This window comes from Schistocerca cancellata, chromosome 9 (genome assembly GCF_023864275.1).
Source record: "Schistocerca cancellata isolate TAMUIC-IGC-003103 chromosome 9, iqSchCanc2.1, whole genome shotgun sequence".
Taxonomy (NCBI): domain Eukaryota; kingdom Metazoa; phylum Arthropoda; class Insecta; order Orthoptera; family Acrididae; genus Schistocerca; species Schistocerca cancellata.
In genome coordinates, this window is record NC_064634.1 from 308,640,389 (window position 1) to 308,660,686 (window position 20,298).

The window sequence follows — 20,298 nt, forward strand, 5'->3', positions numbered from 1 at the left end:
ACGCTTGGAAAAGCGTTGTCTGCGTCGCGTACCGTTTAATAAACTGTGCAACATCTCTCAGCTTGACTTTTCTCGACTGTACAGGGTTTGCTGTTGGCGCTGAATCAGCGCACACCAGGCTTAATGATCGAGCTCGAAGCACCCAAGAAAAAGAATAATTTTAGGAGAGCGGGGTTTCGATCCACGGACCTCTGGGTTATGGGCCCAGCACGCTTCCACTGCGCCACTCTGCTGCGTGGAGGCATGCGCCCTCTTCGGTGCGTGACATGGGACGCTTGGAAAAGCGTTGTCTGCGTCGCGCACCGTTTAATAAACTGTGCAACATCTCTCAGCTTGACTTGTCTCGACTTTGCTCGACTGACGCTACGCTGACGCTTGCAAGAAGCGATATTTACCACGATCGTCTCGAGATGCAGCTGCGAGATGCTCAGGATTGACATTGCACTCCACGCAGGTGGCAACATTCGAATGCACTGCCTAGCTACGCGCCCGCAACTAACAAAATGCCGACCCTGCCAGGATACGAACCTGGAATCTTTTGATCCGTAGTCAGACGCGTTATCCGTTGCGCCACAGGGCCACAGTTCGCGTTTCGTAATATGAGGCGGGTACACGTCGCAGAGCAACGTGTTCTCCGTGGCTCTGCAACTGCGTGTCGTTCACTGACAACGGCGGCGCGGCCATTCTGGTCTTCCGCACTCTGCAGGGAGCTGCCAAGGAAGGCATCTCTCCTCCAGCTGCTCGGCCACGGTGCGCCTGCATAGCTTAGAGCTTGCCACACATCTGCCCTCGCTGTTGGACAGGTAGCAGAAGGCAAGGCGCGCGTTTTTCTGCAATTTTTCGGTGATGACAAGCGGTTGATATGCTTTCAAGTGTAGCATATGAAACAAAAATCGTACGAAGGATCCGTAGCCAGGTGCTAAAGTCGCAGTATGGCCGCAGGTGACGGTCGTATGACGGGTCTGTAGCCAACAGGATGGCAGCAAAGCGAATACCGCTAACTGAAAGCACCCTGCTGTAGCCCCAGTGGCGCAATTGGTTAGCGCACGGTACTTATAAGGTAGTAGCCGTGAGCAATGCCGGGGTTGTGAGTTCGAGCCTCACCTGGGGCATACTTTTACTTCGTAGCAGCTGACTCTGAAAGCATCGGGACGCTAGATTTGAGATGTATCACCTGCTTGAGAAACATAAGTGTGCGTGCATTATAAGTACCGCTTGCGTATTCCTCGGTAGTATAGTGGTTAGTATCCCCGCCTGTCACGCGGGAGACCGGGGTTCGATTCCCCGCCGGGGAGGTGCGATTTTTATATCGCGAAAGTTGCACGTGTGGCCCGAAAGGACATTAACGTTGTGATCGAGAAATGTAGTTGCTGCAGAATCGTAAGAAACTCTGCGTCTTAGCAAGTGTTTCTCGTATTCTTCACACGACGACGTCGTCGTCGTTTCAGAACGTACAGGGTTTGCTGTTGACGCTGAATCAGCGCACACCAGGCTTAATGATCGAGCTCGAAGCACCCAAGAAAAAGTATAATTTTAGCAGAGCGTGGTTTCGATCCACGGACCTCTGGGTTATGGGCCCAGCACGCTTCCACTGCGCCACTCTGCTGCGTGGAGGCGTGCGCCCTCTTCGGTGCGTGACATGGGACGCTTGGAAAAGCGTTGGCTGCGTCGCGTACCGTTTAATAAACTGTGCAACATCTCTCAGCTTGACTTGTCTCGACTTTGCTCGACTGACGCTTGCAAGAAGCGATATTTACCACGATCGTCTCGAGATGCAGCTGCGAGATGCTCAGGATTGACATTGCACTCCACGCAGGTGGCAACATTCGAATGCACTGCCTAGCTACGCGCCCGCAACTAACAAAATGCCGACCCTGCCAGGATTCGAACCTGGAATCTTCTGATCCGTAGTCAGACGCGTTATCCGTTGCGCCACAGGGCCACAGTTCGCGTTTCGTAATATGAGGCGGGTACACGTCGCAGAGCAACGTGTTCTCCGTGGCTCTGCAACTGCGTGTCGTCCACTGACAACGGCGGCGCGGCCATTCTGGTCTTCCGCACTCTGCAGGGAGCTGCCAAGGAAGGCATCTCTCCTCCAGCTGCTCGGCCACGGTGCGCCTGCATATCTTAGAGCTTGCCACACATCTGCCCTCGCTGTTGGACAGGTAGCAGAAGGCAAGGCGCGCGTTTTTCTGCAATTTTTCGGTGATGACAAGCGGTTGATATGCTTGCAAGTGTAGCATATGAAACAAGAATCGTATGAAGGATCCGTAGCCAGGTGCTAAAGTCGCAGTATGGCCGCAGGTGACGGTCGTATGACGGGTCTGTAGCCACAACAGGATGGCAGCAAAGCGAATACCGCTAACTGAAAGCACCCTGCTGTAGCCCCAGTGGCGCAATTGGTTAGCGCACGGTACTTATAAGGCAGTAGCCGTGAGCAATGCCGGGGTTGTGAGTTCGAGCCTCACCTGGGGCATACTTTTACTTCGTAGCAGCTGACTCTGAAAGCATCGGGACGCTAGATTTGAGATGTATCACCTGCTTGAGAAACATAAGTGTGCGTGGATTATAAGTACCGCTTGCGTATTCCTCGGTAGTATAGTGGTTAGTATCCCCGCCTGTCACGCGGGAGACTGGGGTTCGATTTCCCGCCGGGGAGGTGCGATTTTTATATCGCGAAAGTTGCACGTGTGGCCCGAAAGGACATTAACGTTGTGATCGAGAAATGTAGTTGCTGCAGAATCGTAAGAAACTCTGCGTCTTAGCAAGTGTCTCTCGTATTCTTCACACGACGACGTCGTCGTCGTTTCAGAACGTACAGGGTTTGCTGTTGACGCTGAATCAGCGCACACCAGGCTTAATGATCGAGCTCGAAGCACCCAAGAAAAAGAATAATTTTAGGAGAGCGGGGTTTCGATCCACGGCCCTCTGGGTTATGGGCCCAGCACGCTTCCACTGCGCCACTCTGCTGCGTGGAGGCATGCGCCCTCTTCGGTGCGTGACATGGGACGCTTGGAAAAGCGTTGTCTGCGTCGCGTACCGTTTAATAAACTGTGCAACATCTCTCAGCTTGACTTTTCTCGACTGTACAGGGTTTGCTGTAGACGTTGAATCAGCGCACACCAGGCTTAATGATCGAGCTCGAAGCACCCAAGAAAAAGAATAATTTTAGGAGAGCGGGGTTTCGATCCACGGACCTCTGGGTTATGGGCCCAGCACGCTTCCACTGCGCCACTCTGCTGCGTGGAGGCGTGCGCCCTCTTCGGTGCGTGACATGGGACGCTTGGAAAAGCGTTGTCTGCGTCGCGTACCGTTTAATAAACTGTGCAACATCTCTCAGCTTGACTTGTCTCGACTTTGCTCGACTGACGCTTGCAAGAAGCGATATTTACCACGATCGTCTCGAGATGCAGCTGCGAGATGCTCAGGATTGACATTGCACTCCACGCAGGTGGCAACATTCGAATGCACTGCCTAGCTACGCGCCCGCAACTAACAAAATGCCGACCCTGCCAGGATTCGAACCTGGAATCTTCTGATCCGTAGTCAGACGCGTTATCCGTTGCGCCACAGGGCCACAGTTCGCGTTTCGTAATATGAGGCGGGTACACGTCGCAGAGCAACGTGTTCTCCGTGGCTCTGCAACTGCGTGTCGTCCACTGACAACGGCGGCGCGGCCATTCTGGTCTTCCGCACTCTGCAGGGAGCTGCCAAGGAAGGCATCTCTCCTCCAGCTGCTCGGCCACGGTGCGCCTGCATAGCTTAGAGCTTGCCACACATCTGCCCTCGCTGTTGGACAGGTAGCAGAAGGCAAGGCGCGCGTTTTTCTGCAATTTTTCGGTGATGACAAGCGGTTGATATGCTTGCAAGTGTAGCATATGAAACAAGAATCGTATGAAGGATCCGTAGCCAGGTGCTAAAGTCGCAGTATGGCCGCAGGTGACGGTCGTATGACGGGTCTGTAGCCACAACAGGATGGCAGCAAAGCGAATACCGCTAACTGAAAGCACCCTCCTGTAGCCCCAGTGGCGCAATTGGTTAGCGCACGGTACTTATAAGGCAGTAGCCGTGAGCAATGATGGGGTTGTGAGTTCGAGCGTCACCTGGGGCATACTTTTACTTCGTAGCAGCTGACTCTGAAAGCATCGGGACGCTAGATTTGAGATGTATCACCTGCTTGAGAAACATAAGTGTGCGTGCATTATAAGTACCGATTGCGTATTCCTCGGTAGTATAGTGGTTAGGATCCCCCCCTGCCACGCGGGAGACCGGGGTTCGATTCCCCGCCGGGGAGGTGCGATTTTTATATCGCGAAAGTTGCACGTGTGGCCCGAAAGGACATTAACGTTGTGATCGAGAAATGTAGTTGCTGCAGAATCGTAAGAAACTCTGCGTCTTAGCAAGTGTTTCTCGTATTCTTCACACGACGACGTCGTCGTCGTTTCAGAACGTACAGGGTTTGCTGTTGACGCTGAATCAGCGCACACCAGGCTTAATGATCGAGCTCGAAGCACCCAAGAAAAAGAATAATTTTAGGAGAGCGGGGTTTCGATCCACGGACCTCTGGGTTATGGGCCCAGCACGCTTCCACTGCGCCACTCTGCTGCGTGGAGGCGTGCGCCCTCTTCGGTGCGTGACATGGGACGCTTGGAAAAGCGTTGTCTGCGTCGCGTACCGTTTAATAAACTGTGCAACATCTCTCAGCTTGACTTGTCTCGACTTTGCTCGACTGACGCTTGCAAGAAGCGATATTTACCACGATCGTCTCGAGATGCAGCTGCGAGATGCTCAGGATTGACATTGCACTCCACGCAGGTGGCAACATTCGAATGCACTGCCTAGCTACGCGCCCGCAACTAACAAAATGCCGACCCTGCCAGGATTCGAACCTGGAATCTTCTGATCCGTAGTCAGACGCGTTATCCGTTGCGCCACAGGGCCACAGTTCGCGTTTCGTAATATGAGGCGGGTACACGTCGCAGAGCAACGTGTTCTCCGTGGCTCTGCAACTGCGTGTCGTCCACTGACAACGGCGGCGCGGCCATTCTGGTCTTCCGCACTCTGCAGGGAGCTGCCAAGGAAGGCATCTCTCCTCCAGCTGCTCGGCCACGGTGCGCCTGCATAGCTTAGAGCTTGCCACACATCTGCCCTCGCTGTTGGACAGGTAGCAGAAGGCAAGGCGCGCGTTTTTTCTGCAATTTTTCGGTGATGACAAGCGGTTGATATGCTTGCAAGTGTAGCATATGAAACAAGAATCGTATGAAGGATCCGTAGCCAGGTGCTAAAGTCGCAGTATGGCCGCAGGTGACGGTCGTATGACGGGTCTGTAGCCACAACAGGATGGCAGCAAAGCGAATACCGCTAACTGAAAGCACCCTGCTGTAGCCCCAGTGGCGCAATTGGTTAGCGCACGGTACTTATAAGGCAGTAGCCGTGAGCAATGCCGGGGTTGTGAGTTCGAGCCTCACCTGGGGCATACTTTTACTTCGTAGCAGCTGACTCTGAAAGCATCGGGACGCTAGATTTGAGATGTATCACCTGCTTGAGAAACATAAGTGTGCGTGGATTATAAGTACCGCATGCGTATTCCTCGGTAGTATAGTGGTTAGTATCCCCGCCTGTCACGCGGGAGACTGGGGTTCGATTTCCCGCCGGGGAGGTGCGATTTTTATATCGCGAAAGTTGCACGTGTGGCCCGAAAGGACATTAACGTTGTGATCGAGAAATGTAGTTGCTGCAGAATCGTAAGAAACTCTGCGTCTTAGCAAGTGTTTCTCGTATTCTTCACACGACGACGTCGTCGTCGTTTCAGAACGTACAGGGTTTGCTGTTGACGCTGAATCAGCGCACACCAGGCTTAATGATCGAGCTCGAAGCACCCAAGAAAAAGAATAATTTTAGGAGAGCGGGGTTTCGATCCACGGACCTCTGGGTTATGGGCCCAGCACGCTTCCACTGCGCCACTCTGCTGCGTGGAGGCATGCGCCCTCTTCGGTGCGTGACATGGGACGCTTGGAAAAGCGTTGTCTGCGTCGCGCACCGTTTAATAAACTGTGCAACATCTCTCAGCTTGACTTGTCTCGACTTTGCTCGACTGACGCTTGCAAGAAGCGATATTTACCACGATCGTCTCGAGATGCAGCTGCGAGATGCTCAGGATTGACATTGCACTCCACGCAGGTGGCAACATTCGAATGCACTGCCTAGCTACGCGCCCGCAACTAACAAAATGCCGACCCTGCCAGGATTCGAACCTGGAATCTTCTGATCCGTAGTCAGACGCGTTATCCGTTGCGCCACAGGGCCACAGTTCGCGTTTCGTAATATGAGGCGGGTACACGTCGCAGAGCAACGTGTTCTCCGTGGCTCTGCAACTGCGTGTCGTCCACTGACAACGGCGGCGCGGCCATTCTGGTCTTCCGCACTCTGCAGGGAGCTGCCAAGGAAGGCATCTCTCCTCCAGCTGCTCGGCCACGGTGCGCCTGCATAGCTTAGAGCTTGCCACACATCTGCCCTCGCTGTTGGACAGGTAGCAGAAGGCAAGGCGCGCGTTTTTCTGCAATTTTTCGGTGATGACAAGCGGTTGATATGCTTGCAAGTGTAGCATATGAAACAAGAATCGTATGAAGGATCCGTAGCCAGGTGCTAAAGTCGCAGTATGGCCGCAGGTGACGGTCGTATGACGGGTCTGTAGCCACAACAGGATGGCAGCAAAGCGAATACCGCTAACTGAAAGCACCCTGCTGTAGCCCCAGTGGCGCAATTGGTTAGCGCACGGTACTTATAAGGCAGTAGCCGTGAGCAATGCCGGGGTTGTGAGTTCGAGCCTCACCTGGGGCATACTTTTACTTCGTAGCAGCTGACTCTGAAAGCATCGGGACGCTAGATTTGAGATGTATCACCTGCTTGAGAAACATAAGTGTGCGTGGATTATAAGTACCGCTTGCGTATTCCTCGGTAGTATAGTGGTTAGTATCCCCGCCTGTCACGCGGGAGACTGGGGTTCGATTTCCCGCCGGGGAGGTGCGATTTTTATATCGCGAAAGTTGCACGTGTGGCCCGAAAGGACATTAACGTTGTGATCGAGAAATGTAGTTGCTGCAGAATCGTAAGAAACTCTGCGTCATAGCAAGTGTCTCTCGTATTCTTCACACGACGACGTCGTCGTCGTTTCAGAACGTACAGGGTTTGCTGTTGACGCTGAATCAGCGCACACCAGGCTTAATGATCGAGCTCGAAGCACCCAAGAAAAAGAATAATTTTACGAGAGCGGGGTTTCGATCCACGGCCCTCTGGGTTATGGGCCCAGCACGCTTCCACTGCGCCACTCTGCTGCGTGGAGGCATGCGCCCTCTTCGGTGCGTGACATGGGACGCTTGGAAAAGCGTTGTCTGCGTCGCGTACCGTTTAATAAACTGTGCAACATCTCTCAGCTTGACTTTTCTCGACTGTACAGGGTTTGCTGTTGACGCTGAATCAGCGCACACCAGGCTTAATGATCGAGCTCGAAGCACCCAAGAAAAAGAATAATTTTAGGAGAGCGGGGTTTCGATCCACGGACCTCTGGGTTATGGGCCCAGCACGCTTCCACTGCGCCACTCTGCTGCGTGGAGGCGTGCGCCCTCTTCGGTGCGTGACATGGGACGCTTGGAAAAGCGTTGGCTGCGTCGCGTACCGTTTAATAAACTGTGCAACATCTCTCAGCTTGACTTGTCTCGACTTTGCTCGACTGACGCTAGCAAGAAGCGATATTTACCACGATCGTCTCGAGATGCAGCTGCGAGATGCTCAGGATTGACATTGCACTCCACGCAGGTGGCAACATTCGAATGCACTGCCTAGCTACGCGCCCGCAACTAACAAAATGCCGACCCTGCCAGGATTCGAACCTGGAATCTTCTGATCCGTGTTCAGACGCGTTATCCGTTGCGCCACAGGGCCACAGTTCGCGTTTCGTAATATGAGGCGGGTACACGTCGCAGAGCAACGTGTTCTCCGTGGCTCTGCAACTGCGTGTCGTCCACTGACAACGGCGGCGCGGCCATTCTGGTCTTCCGCACTCTGCAGGGAGCTGCCAAGGAAGGCATCTCTCCTCCAGCTGCTCGGCCACGGTGCGCCTGCATAGCTTAGAGCTTGCCACACATCTGCCCTCGCTGTTGGACAGGTAGCAGAAGGCAAGGCGCGCGTTTTTCTGCAATTTTTCGGTGATGACAAGCGGTTGATATGCTTGCAAGTGTAGCATATGAAACAAGAATCGTATGAAGGATCCGTAGCCAGGTGCTAAAGTCGCAGTATGGCCGCAGGTGACGGTCGTATGACGGGTCTGTAGCCACAACAGGATGGCAGCAAAGCGAATACCGCTAACTGAAAGCACCCTCCTGTAGCCCCAGTGGCGCAATTGGTTAGCGCACGGTACTTATAAGGCAGTAGCCGTGAGCAATGCCGGGGTTGTGAGTTCGAGCCTCACCTGGGGCATACTTTTACTTCGTAGCAGCTGACTCTGAAAGCATCGGGACGCTAGATTTGAGATGTATCACCTGCTTGAGAAACATAAGTGTGCGTGCATTATAAGTACCGATTGCGTATTCCTCGGTAGTATAGTGGTTAGGATCCCCCCCTGCCACGCGGGAGACCGGGGTTCGATTCCCCGCCGGGGAGGTGCGATTTTTATATCGCGAAAGTTGCACGTGTGGCCCGAAAGGACATTAACGTTGTGATCGAGAAATGTAGTTGCTGCAGAATCGTAAGAAACTCTGCGTCTTAGCAAGTGTTTCTCGTATTCTTCACACGACGACGTCGTCGTCGTTTCAGAACGTACAGGGTTTGCTGTTGACGCTGAATCAGCGCACACCAGGCTTAATGATCGAGCTCGAAGCACCCAAGAAAAAGAATAATTTTAGCAAAGCGTGGTTTCGATCCACGGACCTCTGGGTTATGGGCCCAGCACGCTTCCACTGCGCCACTCTGCTGCGTGGAGGCGTGCGCCCTCTTCGGTGCGTGACATGGGACGCTTGGAAAAGCGTTGTCTGCGTCGCGTACCGTTTAATAAACTGTGCAACATCTCTCAGCTTGACTTGTCTCGACTTTGCTCGACTGACGCTTGCAAGAAGCGATATTTACCACGATCGTCTCGAGATGCAGCTGCGAGATGCTCAGGATTGACATTGCACTCCACGCAGGTGGCAACATTCGAATGCACTGCCTAGCTACGCGCCCGCAACTAACAAAATGCCGACCCTGCCAGGATTCGAACCTGGAATCTTCTGATCCGTAGTCAGACGCGTTATCCGTTGCGCCACAGGGCCACAGTTCGCGTTTCGTAATATGAGGCGGGTACACGTCGCAGAGCAACGTGTTCTCCGTGGCTCTGCAACTGCGTGTCGTCCACTGACAACGGCGGCGCGGCCATTCTGGTCTTCCGCACTCTGCAGGGAGCTGCCAAGGAAGGCATCTCTCCTCCAGCTGCTCGGCCACGGTGCGCCTGCATAGCTTAGAGCTTGCCACACATCTGCCCTCGCTGTTGGACAGGTAGCAGAAGGCAAGGCGCGCGTTTTTCTGCAATTTTTCGGTGATGACAAGCGGTTGATATGCTTGCAAGTGTAGCATATGAAACAAGAATCGTATGAAGGATCCGTAGCCAGGTGCTAAAGTCGCAGTATGGCCGCAGGTGACGGTCGTATGACGGGTCTGTAGCCACAACAGGATGGCAGCAAAGCGAATACCGCTAACTGAAAGCACCCTGCTGTAGCCCCAGTGGCGCAATTGGTTAGCGCACGGTACTTATAAGGCAGTAGCCGTGAGCAATGCCGGGGTTGTGAGTTCGAGCCTCACCTGGGGCATACTTTTACTTCGTAGCAGCTGACTCTGAAAGCATCGGGACGCTAGATTTGAGATATATCACCTGCTTGAGAAACATAAGTGTGCGTGGATTATAAGTACCGCATGCGTATTCCTCGGTAGTATAGTGGTTAGTATCCCCGCCTGTCACGCGGGAGACAGGGGTTCGATTTCCCGCCGGGGAGGTGCGATTTTTATATCGCGAAAGTTGCACGTGTGGCCCGAAAGGACATTAACGTTGTGATCGAGAAATGTAGTTGCTGCAGAATCGTAAGAAACTCTGCGTCTTAGCAAGTGTTTCTCGTATTCTTCACACGACGACGTCGTCGTCGTTTCAGAACGTACAGGGTTTGCTGTTGACGCTGAATCAGCGCACACCAGGCTTAATGATCGAGCTCGAAGCACCCAAGAAAAAGAATAATTTTAGGAGAGCGGGGTTTCGATCCACGGACCTCTGGGTTATGGGCCCAGCACGCTTCCACTGCGCCACTCTGCTGCGTGGAGGCATGCGCCCTCTTCGGTGCGTGACATGGGACGCTTGGAAAAGCGTTGTCTGCGTCGCGCACCGTTTAATAAACTGTGCAACATCTCTCAGCTTGACTTGTCTCGACTTTGCTCGACTGACGCTTGCAAGAAGCAATATTTACCACGATCGTCTCGAGATGCAGCTGCGAGATGCTCAGGATTGACATTGCACTCCACGCAGGTGGCAACATTCGAATGCACTGCCTAGCTACGCGCCCGCAACTAACAAAATGCCGACCCTGCCAGGATACGAACCTGGAATCTTCTGATCCGTAGTCAGACGCGTTATCCGTTGCGCCACAGGGCCACAGTTCGCGTTTCGTAATATGAGGCGGGTACACGTCGCAGAGCAACGTGTTCTCCGTGGCTCTGCAACTGCGTGTCGTCCACTGACAACGGCGGCGCGGCCATTCTGGTCTTCCGCACTCTGCAGGGAGCTGCCAAGGAAGGCATCTCTCCTCCAGCTGCTCGGCCACGGTGCGCCTGCATGGCTTAGAGCTTGCCACACATCTGCCCTCGCTGTTGGACAGGTAGCAGAAGGCAAGGCGCGCGTTTTTCTGCAATTTTTCGGTGATGACAAGCGGTTGATATGCTTTCAAGTGTAGCATATGAAACAAAAATCGTACGAAGGATCCGTAGCCAGGTGCTAAAGTCGCAGTATGGCCGCAGGTGACGGTCGTATGACGGGTCTGTAGCCAACAGGATGGCAGCAAAGCGAATACCGCTAACTGAAAGCACCCTGCTGTAGCCCCAGTGGCGCAATTGGTTAGCGCACGGTACTTATAAGGTAGTAGCCGTGAGCAATGCCGGGGTTGTGAGTTCGAGCCTCACCTGGGGCATACTTTTACTTCGTAGCAGCTGACTCTGAAAGCATCGGGACGCTAGATTTGAGATGTATCACCTGCTTGAGAAACATAAGTGTGCGTGCATTATAAGTACCGCTTGCGTATTCCTCGGTAGTATAGTGGTTAGTATCCCCGCCTGTCACGCGGGAGACCGGGGTTCGATTCCCCGCCGGGGAGGTGCGATTTTTATATCGCGAAAGTTGCACGTGTGGCCCGAAAGGACTTTAACGTTGTGATCGAGAAATGTAGTTGCTGCAGAATCGTAAGAAACTCTGCGTCTTAGCAAGTGTTTCTCGTATTCTTCACACGACGACGTCGTCGTCGTTTCAGAACGTACAGGGTTTGCTGTTGACGCTGAATCAGCGCACACCAGGCTTAATGATCGAGCTCGAAGCACCCAAGAAAAAGAATAATTTTAGGAGAGCGGGGTTTCGATCCACGGACCTCTGGGTTATGGGCCCAGCACGCTTCCACTGCGCCACTCTGCTGCGTGGAGGCATGCGCCCTCTTCGGTGCGTGACATGGGACGCTTGGAAAAGCGTTGTCTGCGTCGCGCACCGTTTAATAAACTGTGCAACATCTCTCAGCTTGACTTGTCTCGACTTTGCTCGACTGACGCTTGCAAGAAGCGATATTTACCACGATCGTCTCGAGATGCAGCTGCGAGATGCTCAGGATTGACATTGCACTCCACGCAGGTGGCAACATTCGAATGCACTGCCTAGCTACGCGCCCGCAACTAACAAAATGCCGACCCTGCCAGGATTCGAACCTGGAATCTTCTGATCCGTAGTCAGACGCGTTATCCGTTGCGCCACAGGGCCACAGTTCGCGTTTCGTAATATGAGGCGGGTACACGTCGCAGAGCAACGTGTTCTCCGTGGCTCTGCAACTGCGTGTCGTCCACTGACAACGGCGGCGCGGCCATTCTGGTCTTCCGCACTCTGCAGGGAGCTGCCAAGGAAGGCATCTCTCCTCCAGCTGCTCGGCCACGGTGCGCCTGCATATCTTAGAGCTTGCCACACATCTGCCCTCGCTGTTGGACAGGTAGCAGAAGGCAAGGCGCGCGTTTTTCTGCAATTTTTCGGTGATGACAAGCGGTTGATATGCTTGCAAGTGTAGCATATGAAACAAGAATCGTATGAAGGATCCGTAGCCAGGTGCTAAAGTCGCAGTATGGCCGCAGGTGACGGTCGTATGACGGGTCTGTAGCCACAACAGGATGGCAGCAAAGCGAATACCGCTAACTGAAAGCACCCTGCTGTAGCCCCAGTGGCGTAATTGGTTAGCGCACGGTATTTATAAGGCAGTAGCCGTGAGCAATGCCGGGGTTGTGAGTTCGAGCCTCACCTGGGGCATACTTTTACTTCGTAGCAGCTGACTCTGAAAGCATCGGGACGCTAGATTTGAGATGTATCACCTGCTTGAGAAACATAAGTGTGCGTGGATTATAAGTACCGCTTGCGTATTCCTCGGTAGTATAGTGGTTAGTATCCCCGCCTGTCACGCGGGAGACTGGGGTTCGATTTCCCGCCGGGGAGGTGCGATTTTTATATCGCGAAAGTTGCACGTGTGGCCCGAAAGGACATTAACGTTGTGATCGAGAAATGTAGTTGCTGCAGAATCGTAAGAAACTCTGCGTCTTAGCAAGTGTCTCTCGTATTCTTCACACGACGACGTCGTCGTCGTTTCAGAACGTACAGGGTTTGCTGTTGACGCTGAATCAGCGCACACCAGGCTTAATGATCGAGCTCGAAGCACCCAAGAAAAAGAATAATTTTAGGAGAGCGGGGTTTCGATCCACGGCCCTCTGGGTTATGGGCCCAGCACGCTTCCACTGCGCCACTCTGCTGCGTGGAGGCATGCGCCCTCTTCGGTGCGTGACATGGGACGCTTGGAAAAGCGTTGTCTGCGTCGCGTACCGTTTAATAAACTGTGCAACATCTCTCAGCTTGACTTTTCTCGACTGTACAGGGTTTGCTGTTGGCGCTGAATCAGCGCACACCAGGCTTAATGATCGAGCTCGAAGCACCCAAGAAAAAGAATAATTTTAGGAGAGCGGGGTTTCGATCCACGGACCTCTGGGTTATGGGCCCAGCACGCTTCCACTGCGCCACTCTGCTGCGTGGAGGCGTGCGCCCTCTTCGGTGCGTGACATGGGACGCTTGGAAAAGCGTTGTCTGCGTCGCGTACCGTTTAATAAACTGTGCAACATCTCTCAGCTTGACTTGTCTCGACTTTGCTCGACTGACGCTTGCAAGAAGCGATATTTACCACGATCGTCTCGAGATGCAGCTGCGAGATGCTCAGGATTGACATTGCACTCCACGCAGGTGGCAACATTCGAATGCACTGCCTAGCTACGCGCCCGCAACTAACAAAATGCCGACCCTGCCAGGATTCGAACCTGGAATCTTCTGATCCGTAGTCAGACGCGTTATCCGTTGCGCCACAGGGCCACAGTTCGCGTTTCGTAATATGAGGCGGGTACACGTCGCAGAGCAACGTGTTCTCCGTGGCTCTGCAACTGCGTGTCGTCCACTGACAACGGCGGCGCGGCCATTCTGGTCTTCCGCACTCTGCAGGGAGCTGCCAAGGAAGGCATCTCTCCTCCAGCTGCTCGGCCACGGTGCGCCTGCATAGCTTAGAGCTTGCCACACATCTGCCCTCGCTGTTGGACAGGTAGCAGAAGGCAAGGCGCGCGTTTTTCTGCAATTTTTCGGTGATGACAAGCGGTTGATATGCTTGCAAGTGTAGCATATGAAACAAGAATCGTATGAAGGATCCGTAGCCAGGTGCTAAAGTCGCAGTATGGCCGCAGGTGACGGTCGTATGACGGGTCTGTAGCCACAACAGGATGGCAGCAAAGCGAATACCGCTAACTGAAAGCACCCTGCTGTAGCCCCAGTGGCGCAATTGGTTAGCGCACGGTACTTATAAGGCAGTAGCCGTGAGCAATGCCGGGGTTGTGAGTTCGAGCCTCACCTGGGGCATACTTTTACTTCGTAGCAGCTGACTCTGAAAGCATCGGGACGCTAGATTTGAGATGTATCACCTGCTTGAGAAACATAAGTGTGCGTGGATTATAAGTACCGCATGCGTATTCCTCGGTAGTATAGTGGTTAGTATCCCCGCCTGTTACGCGGGAGACTGGGGTTCGATTTCCCGCCGGGGAGGTGCGATTTTTATATCGCGAAAGTTGCACGTGTGGCCCGAAAGGACATTAACGTTGTGATCGAGAAATGTAGTTGCTGCAGAATCGTAAGAAACTCTGCGTCTTAGCAAGTGTTTCTCGTATTCTTCACACGACGACGTCGTCGTCGTTTCAGAACGTACAGGGTTTGCTGTTGACGCTGAATCAGCGCACACCAGGCTTAATGATCGAGCTCGAAGCACCCAAGAAAAAGAATAATTTTAGGAGAGCGGGGTTTCGATCCACGGACCTCTGGGTTATGGGCCCAGCACGCTTCCACTGCGCCACTCTGCTGCGTGGAGGCATGCGCCCTCTTCGGTGCGTGACATGGGACGCTTGGAAAAGCGTTGTCTGCGTCGCGCACCGTTTAATAAACTGTGCAACATCTCTCAGCTTGACTTGTCTCGACTTTGCTCGACTGACGCTTGCAAGAAGCGATATTTACCACGATCGTCTCGAGATGCAGCTGCGAGATGCTCAGGATTGACATTGCACTCCACGCAGGTGGCAACATTCGAATGCACTGCCTAGCTACGCGCCCGCAACTAACAAAATGCCGACCCTGCCAGGATTCGAACCTGGAATCTTCTGATCCGTAGTCAGACGCGTTATCCGTTGCGCCACAGGGCCACAGTTCGCGTTTCGTAATATGAGGCGGGTACACGTCGCAGAGCAACGTGTTCTCCGTGGCTCTGCAACTGCGTGTCGTCCACTGACAACGGCGGCGCGGCCATTCTGGTCTTCCGCACTCTGCAGGGAGCTGCCAAGGAAGGCATCTCTCCTCCAGCTGCTCGGCCACGGTGCGCCTGCATAGCTTAGAGCTTGCCACACATCTGCCCTCGCTGTTGGACAGGTAGCAGAAGGCAAGGCGCGCGTTTTTCTGCAATTTTTCGGTGATGACAAGCGGTTGATATGCTTGCAAGTGTAGCATATGAAACAAGAATCGTATGAAGGATCCGTAGCCAGGTGCTAAAGTCGCAGTATGGCCGCAGGTGACGGTCGTATGACGGGTCTGTAGCCACAACAGGATGGCAGCAAAGCGAATACCGCTAACTGAAAGCACCCTGCTGTAGCCCCAGTGGCGTAATTGGTTAGCGCACGGTACTTATAAGGCAGTAGCCGTGAGCACTGCCGGGGTTGTGAGTTCGAGCCTCACCTGGGGCATACTTTTACTTCGTAGCAGCTGACTCTGAAAGCATCGGGACGCTAGATTTGAGATGTATCACCTGCTTGAGAAACATAAGTGTGCGTGGATTATAAGTACCGCTTGCGTATTCCTCGGTAGTATAGTGGTTAGTATCCCCGCCTGTCACGCGGGAGACTGGGGTTCGATTTCCCGCCGGGGAGGTGCGATTTTTATATCGCGAAAGTTGCACGTGTGGCCCGAAAGGACATTAACGTTGTGATCGAGAAATGTAGTTGCTGCAGAATCGTAAGAAACTCTGCGTCTTAGCAAGTGTCTCTCGTATTCTTCACACGACGACGTCGTCGTCGTTTCAGAACGTACAGGGTTTGCTGTTGACGCTGAATCAGCGCACACCAGGCTTAATGATCGAGCTCGAAGCACCCAAGAAAAAGAATAATTTTAGGAGAGCGGGGTTTCGATCCACGGACCTCTGGGTTATGGGCCCAGCACGCTTCCACTGCGCCACTCTGCTGCGTGGAGGCGTGCGCCCTCTTCGGTGCGTGACATGGGACGCTTGGAAAAGCGTTGTCTGCGTCGCGTACCGTTTAATAAACTGTGCAACATCTCTCAGCTTGACTTGTCTCGACTTTGCTCGACTGACGCTTGCAAGAAGCGATATTTACCACGATCGTCTCGAGATGCAGCTGCGAGATGCTCAGGATTGACATTGCACTCCACGCAGGTGGCAACATTCGAATGCACTGCCTAGCTACGCGCCCGCAACTAACAAAATGCCGACCCTGCCAGGATTCGAACCTGGAACCTTCTGATCCGTAGTCAGACGCGTTATCCGTTGCGCCACAGGGCCACAGTTCGCGTTTCGTAATATGAGGCGGGTACACGTCGCAGAGCAACGTGTTCTCCGTGGCTCTGCAACTGCGTGTCGTCCACTGACAACGGCGGCGCGGCCATTCTGGTCTTCCGCACTCTGCAAGGAGCTGCCAAGGAAGGCATCTCTCCTCCAGCTGCTCGGCCACGGTGCGCCTGCATAGCTTAGAGCTTGCCACACATCTGCCCTCGCTGTTGGACAGGTAGCAGAAGGCAAGGCGCGCGTTTTTCTGCAATTTTTCGGTGATGACAAGCGGTTGATATGCTTTCAAGTGTAGCATATGAAACAAAAATCGTACGATGGATCCGTAGCCAGGTGCTAAAGTCGCAGTATGGCCGCAGGTGACGGTCGTATGACGGGTCTGTAGCCACAACAGGATGGCAGCAAAGCGAATACCGCTAACTGAAAGCACCCTGCTGTAGCCCCAGTGGCGCAATTGGTTAGCGCACGGTACTTATAAGGCAGTAGCCGTGAGCAATGCCGGGGTTGTGAGTTCGAGCCTCACCTGGGGCATACTTTTACTTCGTAGCAGCTGACTCTGAAAGCATCGGGACGCTAGATTTGAGATGTATCACCTGCTTGAGAAACATAAGTGTGCGTGCATTATAAATACCTACTGCGTATTCCTCGGTAGTATAGTGGTTAGGATCCCCGCCTGTCACGCGGGAGACCGGGGTTCGATTCCCCGCCGGGGAGGTGCGATTTTTATATCGCGAAAGTTGCACGTGTGGCCCGAAAGGACATTAACGTTGTGATCGAGAAATGTAGTTGCTGCAGAATCGTAAGAAACTCTGCGTCTTAGCAAGTGTTTCTCGTATTCTTCACACGACGACGTCGTCGTCGTTTCAGAACGTACAGGGTTTGCTGTTGACGCTGAATCAGCGCACACCAGGCTTAATGATCGAGCTCGAAGCACCCAAGAAAAAAAATAATTTTAGGAGAGCGGGGTTTCGATCCACGGACCTCTGGGTTATGGGCCCAGCACGCTTCCACTGCGCCACTCTGCTGCGTGGAGGAATGCGCCCTCTTCGGTGCGTGACATGGGACGCTTGGAAAAGCGTTGTCTGCGTCGCGCACCGTTTAATAAACTGTGCAACATCTCTCAGCTTGACTTGTCTCGACTTTGCTCGACTGACGCTTGCAAGAAGCGATATTTACCACGATCGTCTCGAGATGCAGCTGCGAGATGCTCAGGATTGACATTGCACTCCACGCAGGTGGCAACATTCGAATGCACTGCCTAGCTACGCGCCCGCAACTAACAAAATGCCGACCCTGCCAGGATTCGAACCTGGAATCTTCTGATCCGTAGTCAGACGCGTTATCCGTTGCGCCACAGGGCCACAGTTCGCGTTTCGTAATATGAGGCGGGTACACGTCGCAGAGCAACGTGTTCTCCGTGGCTCTGCAACTGCGTGTCGTCCACTGACAACGGCGGCGCGGCCATTCTGGTCTTCCGCACTCTGCAGGGAGCTGCCAAGGAAGGCATCTCTCCTCCAGCTGCTCGGCCACGGTGCGCCTGCATAGCTTAGAGCTTGCCACACATCTGCCCTCGCTGTTGGACAGGTAGCAGAAGGCAAGGCGCGCGTTTTTCTGCAATTTTTCGGTGATGACAAGCGGTTGATATGCTTGCAAGTGTAGCATATGAAACAAGAATCGTATGAAGGATCCGTAGCCAGGTGCTAAAGTCGCAGTATGGCCGCAGGTGACGGTCGTATGACGGGTCTGTAGCCACAACAGGATGGCAGCAAAGCGAATACAGCTAACTGAAAGCACGGTACTTATAAGGCAGTAGCCGTGAGCAATGCCGGGGTTGTGAGTTCGAGCCTCACCTGGGGCATACTTTTACTTCGTAGCAGCTGACTCTGAAAGCATCGGGACGCTAGATTTGAGATGTATCACCTGCTTGAGAAACATAAGTGTGCGTGGATTATAAGTACCGCATGCGTATTCCTCGGTAGTATAGTGGTTAGTATCCCCGCCTGTTACGCGGGAGACTGGGGTTCGATTTCCCGCCGGGGAGGTGCGATTTTTATATCGCGAAAGTTGCACGTGTGGCCCGAAAGGACATTAACGTTGTGATCGAGAAATGTAGTTGCTGCAGAATCGTAAGAAACTCTGCGTCTTAGCAAGTGTTTCTCGTATTCTTCACACGACGACGTCGTCGTCGTTTCAGAACGTACAGGGTTTGCTGTTGACGCTGAATCAGCGCACACCAGGCTTAATGATCGAGCTCGAAGCACCCAAGAAAAAGAATAATTTTAGGAGAGCGGGGTTTCGATCCACGGACCTCTGGGTTATGGGCCCAGCACGCTTCCACTGCGCCACTCTGCTGCGTGGAGGCATGCGCCCTCTTCGGTGCGTGACATGGGACGCTTGGAAAAGCGTTGTCTGCGTCGCGCACCGTTTAATAAACTGTGCAACATCTCTCAGCTTGACTTGTCTCGACTTTGCTCGACTGACGCTTGCAAGAAGCGATATTTACCACGATCGTCTCGAGATGCAGCTGCGAGATGCTCAGGATTGACATTGCACTCCACGCAGGTGGCAACATTCGAATGCACTGCCTAGCTACGCGCCCGCAACTAACAAAATGCCGACCCTGCCAGGATTCGAACCTGGAATCTTCTGATCCGTAGTCAGACGCGTTATCCGTTGCGCCACAGGGCCACAGTTCGCGTTTCGTAATATGAGGCGGGTACACGTCGCAGAGCAACGTGTTCTCCGTGGCTCTGCAACTGCGTGTCGTCCACTGACAACGGCGGCGCGGCCATTCTGGTCTTCCGCACTCTGCAGGGAGCTGCCAAGGAAGGCATCTCTCCTCCAGCTGCTCGGCCACGGTGCGCCTGCATAGCTTAGAGCTTGCCACACATCTGCCCTCGCTGTTGGACAGGTAGCAGAAGGCAAGGCGCGCGTTTTTCTGCAATTTTTCGGTGATGACAAGCGGTTGATATGCTTGCAAGTGTAGCATTTGAAACAAGAATCGTATGAAGGATCCGTAGCCAGGTGCTAAAGTCGCAGTATGGCCGCAGGTGACGGTCGTATGACGGGTCTGTAGCCACAACAGGATGGCAGCAAAGCGAATACCGCTAACTGAAAGCACCCTGCTGTAGCCCCAGTGGCGCAATTGGTTAGCGCACGGTACTTATAAGGCAGTAGCCGTGAGCAATGCCGGGGTTGTGAGTTCGAGCCTCACCTGGGGCATACTTTTACTTCGTAGCAGCTGACTCTGAAAGCATCGGGACGCTAGATTTGAGATGTATCACCTGCTTGAGAAACATAAGTGTGCGTGGATTATAAGTACCGCATGCGTATTCCTCGGTAGTATAGTGGTTAGTATCCCCGCCTGTTACGCGGGAGACTGGGGTTCGATTTCCCGCCGGGGAGGTGCGATTTTTATATCGCGAAAGTTGCACGTGTGGCCCGAAAGGACATTAACGTTGTGATCGAGAAATGTAGTTGCTGCAGAATCGTAAGAAACTCTGCGTCTTAGCAAGTGTTTCTCGTATTCTTCACACGACGACGTCGTCGTCGTTTCAGAACGTACAGGGTTTGCTGTTGACGCTGAATCAGCGCACACCAGGCTTAATGATCGAGCTCGAAGCACCCAAGAAAAAGAATAATTTTAGGAGAGCGGGGTTTCGATCCACGGACCTCTGGGTTATGGGCCCAGCACGCTTCCACTGCGCCACTCTGCTGCGTGGAGGCATGCGCCCTCTTCGGTGCGTGACATGGGACGCTTGGAAAAGCGTTGTCTGCGTCGCGCACCGTTTAATAAACTGTGCAACATCTCTCAGCTTGACTTGTCTCGACTTTGCTCGACTGACGCTTGCAAGAAGCGATATTTACCAGAAGGTAGCTACGCGCCCGCAACTAACAAAAT

At 53.5% G+C, this 20,298-nt stretch overlaps 32 non-coding genes across 32 annotated transcripts; 17 read left to right on the plus strand and 15 right to left on the minus strand.

The window, feature by feature from the left end:
- Nucleotides 1-507: 507 nt before the first annotated feature.
- On the minus strand, nt 508-580 carry Trnar-acg (transfer RNA arginine (anticodon ACG)). Its single transcript has one exon. It is a non-coding gene; the product is annotated as a tRNA-Arg (tRNA).
- Nucleotides 581-1,020: 440 nt separating this feature from the next.
- Trnai-uau (transfer RNA isoleucine (anticodon UAU)) lies at nt 1,021-1,112 on the plus strand. The gene is given in 2 exon segments: nt 1,021-1,058; nt 1,077-1,112. It is a non-coding gene; the product is annotated as a tRNA-Ile (tRNA).
- A 111-nt stretch (nt 1,113-1,223) lies between these two features.
- Trnad-guc (transfer RNA aspartic acid (anticodon GUC)) lies at nt 1,224-1,295 on the plus strand. Its single transcript has one exon. It is a non-coding gene; the product is annotated as a tRNA-Asp (tRNA).
- A 239-nt stretch (nt 1,296-1,534) lies between these two features.
- Trnam-cau (transfer RNA methionine (anticodon CAU)) lies at nt 1,535-1,606 on the minus strand. The gene has a single exon. It is a non-coding gene; the product is annotated as a tRNA-Met (tRNA).
- A 263-nt stretch (nt 1,607-1,869) lies between these two features.
- On the minus strand, nt 1,870-1,942 carry Trnar-acg (transfer RNA arginine (anticodon ACG)). The gene has a single exon. It is a non-coding gene; the product is annotated as a tRNA-Arg (tRNA).
- A 442-nt stretch (nt 1,943-2,384) lies between these two features.
- Nucleotides 2,385-2,476, plus strand: Trnai-uau (transfer RNA isoleucine (anticodon UAU)). Its single transcript is given in 2 exon segments — nt 2,385-2,422; nt 2,441-2,476. It is a non-coding gene; the product is annotated as a tRNA-Ile (tRNA).
- Nucleotides 2,477-3,504: 1,028 nt separating this feature from the next.
- On the minus strand, nt 3,505-3,577 carry Trnar-acg (transfer RNA arginine (anticodon ACG)). Its single transcript has one exon. It is a non-coding gene; the product is annotated as a tRNA-Arg (tRNA).
- Nucleotides 3,578-4,222: 645 nt separating this feature from the next.
- Nucleotides 4,223-4,294, plus strand: Trnag-gcc (transfer RNA glycine (anticodon GCC)). The gene has a single exon. It is a non-coding gene; the product is annotated as a tRNA-Gly (tRNA).
- A 574-nt stretch (nt 4,295-4,868) lies between these two features.
- Trnar-acg (transfer RNA arginine (anticodon ACG)) lies at nt 4,869-4,941 on the minus strand. The gene has a single exon. It is a non-coding gene; the product is annotated as a tRNA-Arg (tRNA).
- A 443-nt stretch (nt 4,942-5,384) lies between these two features.
- On the plus strand, nt 5,385-5,476 carry Trnai-uau (transfer RNA isoleucine (anticodon UAU)). The gene is given in 2 exon segments: nt 5,385-5,422; nt 5,441-5,476. It is a non-coding gene; the product is annotated as a tRNA-Ile (tRNA).
- Nucleotides 5,477-6,233: 757 nt separating this feature from the next.
- On the minus strand, nt 6,234-6,306 carry Trnar-acg (transfer RNA arginine (anticodon ACG)). The gene has a single exon. It is a non-coding gene; the product is annotated as a tRNA-Arg (tRNA).
- A 442-nt stretch (nt 6,307-6,748) lies between these two features.
- On the plus strand, nt 6,749-6,840 carry Trnai-uau (transfer RNA isoleucine (anticodon UAU)). Its single transcript is given in 2 exon segments — nt 6,749-6,786; nt 6,805-6,840. It is a non-coding gene; the product is annotated as a tRNA-Ile (tRNA).
- Nucleotides 6,841-7,868: 1,028 nt separating this feature from the next.
- Trnar-acg (transfer RNA arginine (anticodon ACG)) lies at nt 7,869-7,941 on the minus strand. Its single transcript has one exon. It is a non-coding gene; the product is annotated as a tRNA-Arg (tRNA).
- A 442-nt stretch (nt 7,942-8,383) lies between these two features.
- Nucleotides 8,384-8,475, plus strand: Trnai-uau (transfer RNA isoleucine (anticodon UAU)). Its single transcript is given in 2 exon segments — nt 8,384-8,421; nt 8,440-8,475. It is a non-coding gene; the product is annotated as a tRNA-Ile (tRNA).
- Nucleotides 8,476-8,586: 111 nt separating this feature from the next.
- On the plus strand, nt 8,587-8,658 carry Trnag-gcc (transfer RNA glycine (anticodon GCC)). The gene has a single exon. It is a non-coding gene; the product is annotated as a tRNA-Gly (tRNA).
- A 574-nt stretch (nt 8,659-9,232) lies between these two features.
- On the minus strand, nt 9,233-9,305 carry Trnar-acg (transfer RNA arginine (anticodon ACG)). Its single transcript has one exon. It is a non-coding gene; the product is annotated as a tRNA-Arg (tRNA).
- A 442-nt stretch (nt 9,306-9,747) lies between these two features.
- On the plus strand, nt 9,748-9,839 carry Trnai-uau (transfer RNA isoleucine (anticodon UAU)). Its single transcript is given in 2 exon segments — nt 9,748-9,785; nt 9,804-9,839. It is a non-coding gene; the product is annotated as a tRNA-Ile (tRNA).
- Nucleotides 9,840-10,596: 757 nt separating this feature from the next.
- Nucleotides 10,597-10,669, minus strand: Trnar-acg (transfer RNA arginine (anticodon ACG)). The gene has a single exon. It is a non-coding gene; the product is annotated as a tRNA-Arg (tRNA).
- A 440-nt stretch (nt 10,670-11,109) lies between these two features.
- Nucleotides 11,110-11,201, plus strand: Trnai-uau (transfer RNA isoleucine (anticodon UAU)). The gene is given in 2 exon segments: nt 11,110-11,147; nt 11,166-11,201. It is a non-coding gene; the product is annotated as a tRNA-Ile (tRNA).
- A 111-nt stretch (nt 11,202-11,312) lies between these two features.
- On the plus strand, nt 11,313-11,384 carry Trnad-guc (transfer RNA aspartic acid (anticodon GUC)). The gene has a single exon. It is a non-coding gene; the product is annotated as a tRNA-Asp (tRNA).
- A 574-nt stretch (nt 11,385-11,958) lies between these two features.
- Trnar-acg (transfer RNA arginine (anticodon ACG)) lies at nt 11,959-12,031 on the minus strand. The gene has a single exon. It is a non-coding gene; the product is annotated as a tRNA-Arg (tRNA).
- A 442-nt stretch (nt 12,032-12,473) lies between these two features.
- On the plus strand, nt 12,474-12,565 carry Trnai-uau (transfer RNA isoleucine (anticodon UAU)). Its single transcript is given in 2 exon segments — nt 12,474-12,511; nt 12,530-12,565. It is a non-coding gene; the product is annotated as a tRNA-Ile (tRNA).
- Nucleotides 12,566-13,593: 1,028 nt separating this feature from the next.
- On the minus strand, nt 13,594-13,666 carry Trnar-acg (transfer RNA arginine (anticodon ACG)). The gene has a single exon. It is a non-coding gene; the product is annotated as a tRNA-Arg (tRNA).
- A 442-nt stretch (nt 13,667-14,108) lies between these two features.
- Trnai-uau (transfer RNA isoleucine (anticodon UAU)) lies at nt 14,109-14,200 on the plus strand. The gene is given in 2 exon segments: nt 14,109-14,146; nt 14,165-14,200. It is a non-coding gene; the product is annotated as a tRNA-Ile (tRNA).
- A 757-nt stretch (nt 14,201-14,957) lies between these two features.
- Nucleotides 14,958-15,030, minus strand: Trnar-acg (transfer RNA arginine (anticodon ACG)). The gene has a single exon. It is a non-coding gene; the product is annotated as a tRNA-Arg (tRNA).
- Nucleotides 15,031-15,472: 442 nt separating this feature from the next.
- Trnai-uau (transfer RNA isoleucine (anticodon UAU)) lies at nt 15,473-15,564 on the plus strand. The gene is given in 2 exon segments: nt 15,473-15,510; nt 15,529-15,564. It is a non-coding gene; the product is annotated as a tRNA-Ile (tRNA).
- Nucleotides 15,565-16,321: 757 nt separating this feature from the next.
- On the minus strand, nt 16,322-16,394 carry Trnar-acg (transfer RNA arginine (anticodon ACG)). Its single transcript has one exon. It is a non-coding gene; the product is annotated as a tRNA-Arg (tRNA).
- Nucleotides 16,395-16,836: 442 nt separating this feature from the next.
- Trnai-uau (transfer RNA isoleucine (anticodon UAU)) lies at nt 16,837-16,928 on the plus strand. The gene is given in 2 exon segments: nt 16,837-16,874; nt 16,893-16,928. It is a non-coding gene; the product is annotated as a tRNA-Ile (tRNA).
- A 111-nt stretch (nt 16,929-17,039) lies between these two features.
- On the plus strand, nt 17,040-17,111 carry Trnad-guc (transfer RNA aspartic acid (anticodon GUC)). The gene has a single exon. It is a non-coding gene; the product is annotated as a tRNA-Asp (tRNA).
- A 574-nt stretch (nt 17,112-17,685) lies between these two features.
- On the minus strand, nt 17,686-17,758 carry Trnar-acg (transfer RNA arginine (anticodon ACG)). The gene has a single exon. It is a non-coding gene; the product is annotated as a tRNA-Arg (tRNA).
- A 1,254-nt stretch (nt 17,759-19,012) lies between these two features.
- Nucleotides 19,013-19,085, minus strand: Trnar-acg (transfer RNA arginine (anticodon ACG)). The gene has a single exon. It is a non-coding gene; the product is annotated as a tRNA-Arg (tRNA).
- Nucleotides 19,086-19,527: 442 nt separating this feature from the next.
- Trnai-uau (transfer RNA isoleucine (anticodon UAU)) lies at nt 19,528-19,619 on the plus strand. The gene is given in 2 exon segments: nt 19,528-19,565; nt 19,584-19,619. It is a non-coding gene; the product is annotated as a tRNA-Ile (tRNA).
- Nucleotides 19,620-20,298: the final 679 nt, after the last annotated feature.